Raw genomic sequence first — 6,137 nt, 5'->3', positions numbered from 1 at the left:
AGAGGAGATTTCGGGAAGTAGAGAAAGAATTCAATTTTATCCTACGTGTCACCAAGATCTATCTATGGAGAAACCAGGAACGAGGGGAAGGAGAATGCATCTACATACCCTTGTAGATCGCTAAGCGGAAGCGTTCAAGAGAACGGGGTTGAAGGAGTCGTACTCGTCGTGATCCAAATCACCGGAGATCCCAGTGCCGAACGGACGGCACCTCCGCGTTCAACACACGTACAGCCCGGTGACGTCTCCCATGCCTTGATCCAGCAAGGAGAGAGGGAGAGGTTGAGGAAGACTCCATCCAGCAGCAGCACAACGGCGTGGTGGTGGTGGAGGAGCGTGGTACTCCAGCAGGGCTTCGCCAAGCATCGCAAGAGACGAGGAGGGAGAGGGGTAGGGCTGCGCCAAGAAGGAGAGGAACTCGTGTGTCTGGCAGCCCAAAACCTCAAGTATATATAGGGGGAGGGGAGAGGCTGCACCCCCACCTAGGTTTCCACCCCTAGGGGTGGCGGCCAGCCCTAGATCCCATCTAGGGCGCGGCCAAGGGGGGGAGAGAGGGAGGCGCACCACTAGGTGGGCCTTAGGCCCATCTGAGCCTAGGGTTTGCCCCCTTCCACTCTCCCTTGCGCCTTGGGCCTTGGTGGGGGGGGCACACCAGCCCACCTGGGGCTGGTCCCCTCCCACACTTGGCCCATGCAGCCCTCCGGGGCTGGTGGCCCCACTTGGTGGACCCCCGGGACCCTCCTGGTGGTCCCGGTACGTTACCGATAAAACCCAAAACTTTTCCGGTGACCAAAACAGGACTTCCCATATATAAATCTTTACCTCCGGACCATTTCGGAACTCCTCGTGACGTCCGGGATCTCATCCGGGACTCCGAACAACATTCGGTAACCACGTATATCTATTCCCTATAACCCTAGCGTCATCGAACCTTAAGTGTGTAGACCCTACGGGTTCGGGAAACATGCAGACATGACCGAGACACCTCTCCGGTCAATAACCAACAGCGGGATCTGGATACCCATGTTGGTTCCCACATGTTCCACGATGATCTCATCGGATGAACCACGATGTTGAGGATTCGATCAATCCCGTATACAATTCCCTTTGTCTAGTGGTACGATACTTGCCCGAGATTCGATCGTCGGTATCCCGATACCTTGTTCAATCTCGTTCCCGGCAAGTCTCTTTACTCGTTCCATAACACATCATCCCGTGATCAACTCCTTGATCACATTGTGCACATTATGATGATGTCCTACCGAGTGGGCCCAGAGATACCTCTCCGTTTACACGGAGTGACAAATCCCAGTCTCGATTCGTGCCAACCCAACATACACTTTCGGAGATACCTGTAGTGTACCTTTATAGCCACCCAGTTACGTTGTGACGTTTGGCACACCCAAAGTATTCCTACGGTATCCGGGAGTTGCACAATCTCATGGTCTAAGGAAATGATACTTGACATTAGAAAAGCTTTAGCATACGAACTACACGATCTTGTGCTAGGCTTAGGATTGGGTCTTGTCCATCACATCATTCTCCTAATGATGTGATCCCGTTATCACGACATCCAATGTCCATGGTCAGGAAACCGTAACCATCTATTGATCAACGAGCTAGTCAACTAGAGGCTTACTAGGGACATGGTGTTGTCTATGTATCCACACATGTATCTGAGTTTCCTATCAATACAATTCTAGCATGGATAATAAACGATTATCATGAACAAGGAAATATAATAATAACTATTTATTATTGCCTCTAGGGCATATTTCCAACAGTCTCCCACTTGCACTAGAGTCAATAATCTAGTTCACATCGTCATGTGATTAACACTCACAGGTCACATCGCCATGTGACCAACATCCAAAGAGTTTACTAGTGTCACTAAACTAGTTCACATCATCATGTGATTAAGACTCAATGAGTTCTGGGTTTGATCATGTTTTGCTTGTGAGAGAGGTTTTAGTCAACGAGTCTGCAACATTCAGATCCGTATGTACTTCGTAAATCTCTAGGTCATATTATAAATGCTGCTTCCACGCGCCACTTGGAGCTATTCCAAATGGTTGCTCCACTATACATATCCAGTTTGCTACTCAGAGTCATTCGGATAGGTGTTAAAGCTTGCATCGATGTAACCCTTTACACCAAACTCTTTATCACCTCCATAATCGAGAAACATGTCCTTATTACTCCAAGGACAATTTTTGACCGCTATCTAGTGATCCACTCCTGGATCACCTTTGTACCCTCTTGCCAGACATGTGGCAAGGCACACATCAGGTGCGGTACTCAGCATGGCATACCGTATAGAGCCTATGACAAAAGCATAGGGGATGACATTCGTCCTTTCTCTTTCTTCTGCCGTGGTCGAGCTTTAAGTCTTAACTTCATACCTTACAACTCAGGCAAGAACTCCTTCTTTGACTGATCCATCTTGAACACCTTCAAGATCATGTCAAGGTATGTGCTCATTTGAAAGTACCATTAAGCGTTTTGATCTATCCTTATAGTCTTGATGCTCAATGTTCAAGTAGCTTAATCCAGGCTTTCCATTGAAAAACACTTTCCAAATAACCCTATATGCTTTCCAGAAATTCTACGTCATTTCTGATCAACAATATGTCAACAACATATATTCATCAGAAATTCTATAGTGCTCCCACTCACTTCTTTGGAAATACAAGTTTCTCATAAACTTTGTATACACCCAAAATCTTTGATCATCATCAAAGCATACATTCCAACTCCGAGATGCTTACTCCAGTCCTTAGAAGGATTGCTGGAGCTTTGCATACTTATTAGCATCTTTCAGGATTGACAAAACCTTCCGGTTGTATCACATACAACTTTCCTCAAGAAAATCGTCGAGGAAACAATGTTTTGACATCCTATCTGCAAGATTTCATAAATAATGCAGTAATCGCTAATATAATTCCAACAGACTCTTAGCATCGCTACGAGTGAGAAAGTCTCATCGTAGTCAACTCCTTGAACTTGTCGGAAAACATCTTAACGACAAGTCGAGCTTTCTTAATGGTGACATTTACCATCATTGTCCGTCTTCCTTTTAAAATCCATCTGTACTCAACAGCCTTACGACCATCGAGCCGTTCTGCCAAAGTCTACACTTTGTTTTCATACATGGATCCTCTCTCGGATTTTATGGCCTCGAGCCATTTATCGGAATCCGGGCCCACCATCGCTTCTCCATAGCTCGTAGGTTCATTGTTGTCTAGCAACATGACTTCCAAGACAGGATTACGTACCACTCTGAAGTAGTACGCATCCTTGTCATCCTACGAGGTTTGGGAGTGACTTGATCCGAAGTCTCATGATCAATATCATAAGCTTCCACTTCAATTGGTGTAGGTGCCACAGGAACAACTCTTTGTGCCCTGCTATACACTAGTTGAAGTGACGGTTCAATAACCTCATCAAGTCTCCACCATCCTCCCACTCAATTCCTTCGAGAGAAACTTTTCCTCGAGAAAGGACCTGATTCTAGAAACAATCTTATTGCTTTCGGACCTGAGACAGGAGGTATACCCAACTGTTTTGGGTGTCACATGAAGATGCATTTATCCGCTTTGGGTTCGAGCTTATCAGCCTGAACTTTTTCACATAAGCGTCGCAGCCCCAAACTTTTAAGAAATGACAGCTTAGGTTTCTCTAAACCATAGTTCATACGGTGTCATCTCATCGGAATTACGTGGTGCCCTATTTAAAGTGAATGTGGTTGTCTCTAATGCCTAACCCATAAACTATCGTGGTAATTCGATAAGAGACATCATGGTATGCATCATATCCAATAGGGTGCAGTTATGATGTTCGGACACACCATCACACTATGGTGTTCCAGGCTGTATTAGTTGTGAAACAATTTCCACAATGTCTTAATTCTGTGCCAAACTCGTAATTCAGATATTCATCTCTATGATCATATCATAGATATTTTATCCTCTTGTCACGACGATCTTTCAACTTCACCTTGAAATTACTTGAACCTTTCAATAATTCAGACTCGTGATTCATCAAGTAAATCTACTCAAATCATCTGTGAAGTAAGAACATAACGATATCCACTACACGCCTCACACTCATTGGACTGCACACATCAAAATGTATTACTTCCAACAAGTTGCTTTCTAGTTCCATTTTACTGAAAACGAGGCTTTCAGTCATCTTGCCCATGTGGTATGATTTGCATGTCTCAAGTGATTCAAAATCAAGTGAGTCCAAACGGTCCATTTGCATGGAGTTTCTTCATGCATATACACCAATAGACATGGTTCGCATGTCTCAAACTTTTCAAAAACGAGTGAGCCCAAAGATCCATCAACATGGAGCTTCTTCATGCGTTTTATACCGATATGACTTACGTGGCAGTGCCACAAGTAGGTGGTACTATCATTACTATCTTATATCTTTTGGCATGAACATGTGTATCACTACGATCGAGATTCAATAAACCATTTCATTTTAGGTGCAAGACCATTGAAGGTATTATTCAAATAAACAGAGTAACCATTATTCTCCTTAAATGAATAACCGTATTGTGATAGACATAATCCAATCATGTCTATGCTCAACGCAAACACCAATCTCGATGGTAGAGGGAGCGTGCGATGCTTGATCACATCAAGCTTGGGAAAAACTTCCAACACATATCGCCAGCTCACCTTTAGCTAGTCTCCGTTTACTCCGCAGCCTTTTATTTCGAGTTTACTAACATTTAGCAACCGAACCGGTATCTAATACCATGGTGCTACTAGGAGTACTAGTAAAGTACATTAACACAATGTATATCCAATATACTTCTATCGACCTTGCCAGCCTTCTCATCTACCAAGTATCTAGGGTAATTCTGCTCCAGTGGCTGTTCCCCTTATTACAGAAGCACTTAGTCTCGGGTTTGGGTTCAACCTTGGGTTTCTTCACTAGAGCAGCAGCTGAATTGCCGTTTCATGAAGTATCCCTTTTGCCCTTGCCCTTCTTGAAACTAGTGGTTTCACCAACCATCAACAATTGATGCTCCTTCTTGATTTCTACTTTTGGTGTCAAACATCGCGAATATCTCAAGGATCATCATATATGTTCCTGATATATTATAGTTCATCACGAAGCTCTAGCAGCTTGGTGGTAATGACTTCGGAGAAACATCACTATCTCATCTGGAAGATCAACTCCCACTCGATTCAAATGATTGTTGTACTCAGACAATCTGAGCACAAGCTCAACAATTGAGCTTTTCTCCCTTAGTTTGCAGGCTAAGAAAATCGTTGGAGGTCTTATACCTCTTGACGTGGGCACGAGCCTGAAATCCCAATTTCAGCCCTCGAAACATCTCATATGTTTCGCGATGTTTCAAAACGTCTTCGGTGCCTCAACTCTAAACCGTTTAACTGAACTATCACGTAGTTATCAAAATGTGTATGTCAGATGTTCGCAACATCCACAGACGACATTCGAGCAGCACACTGAGCGGTGCATTAAGGACATAAGCCTTCTATGAAGCAATGAGGACAATCCTCAGTTTACGGACCTAGTCCGCATAATTGCTACTATCATCTTTCAACTAAATTTTCTCTAGGAACATATCTAAACAGTAGAACTGAAGCGCGAGCTACGACATAATTTGTGAAGACCTTTTGACTATGTTTAGGATAATTAAGTTCATCTTATGAACTCCCACTCAGATAGACATCCCTCTAGTCATCTAAGTGATTACATGATCCGAGTCAACTAGGCCGTGTCCGATCATCACGTGAGACGGACTAGTCATCATCGGTGAACATCTTCATGTTGATCGTATCTACCATACGACTCATGCTCGACCTTTCGGTCTCTTGTGTTCCGAGGCCATGTCTGTACATGCTAGGCTCGTCAAGTCAACCTAAGTGTTTCGCGTGTGTAAATCTGTCTTACACCCGTTGTATGTGAACGTTAGAATCTATCACACCCGATCATCACGTGGTGCTTCGAAACAACGAACTGTCGCAACGGTGCATAGTTAGGGGGAACACTTTCTTGAAATTATTATGAGGGATCATCTTATTTACTACCGTCGTTCTAAGTAAACAAGATGCAAAAACATGATAAACATCACATGCAATCAATAATAGTGACAT

The sequence above is a fragment of the Triticum urartu genome, chromosome 7, assembly GCF_003073215.2.
Source record: "Triticum urartu cultivar G1812 chromosome 7, Tu2.1, whole genome shotgun sequence".
NCBI classification, from domain to species: Eukaryota; Viridiplantae; Streptophyta; class Magnoliopsida; order Poales; family Poaceae; genus Triticum; species Triticum urartu.
This window is presented reverse-complemented; position numbering follows the sequence as displayed.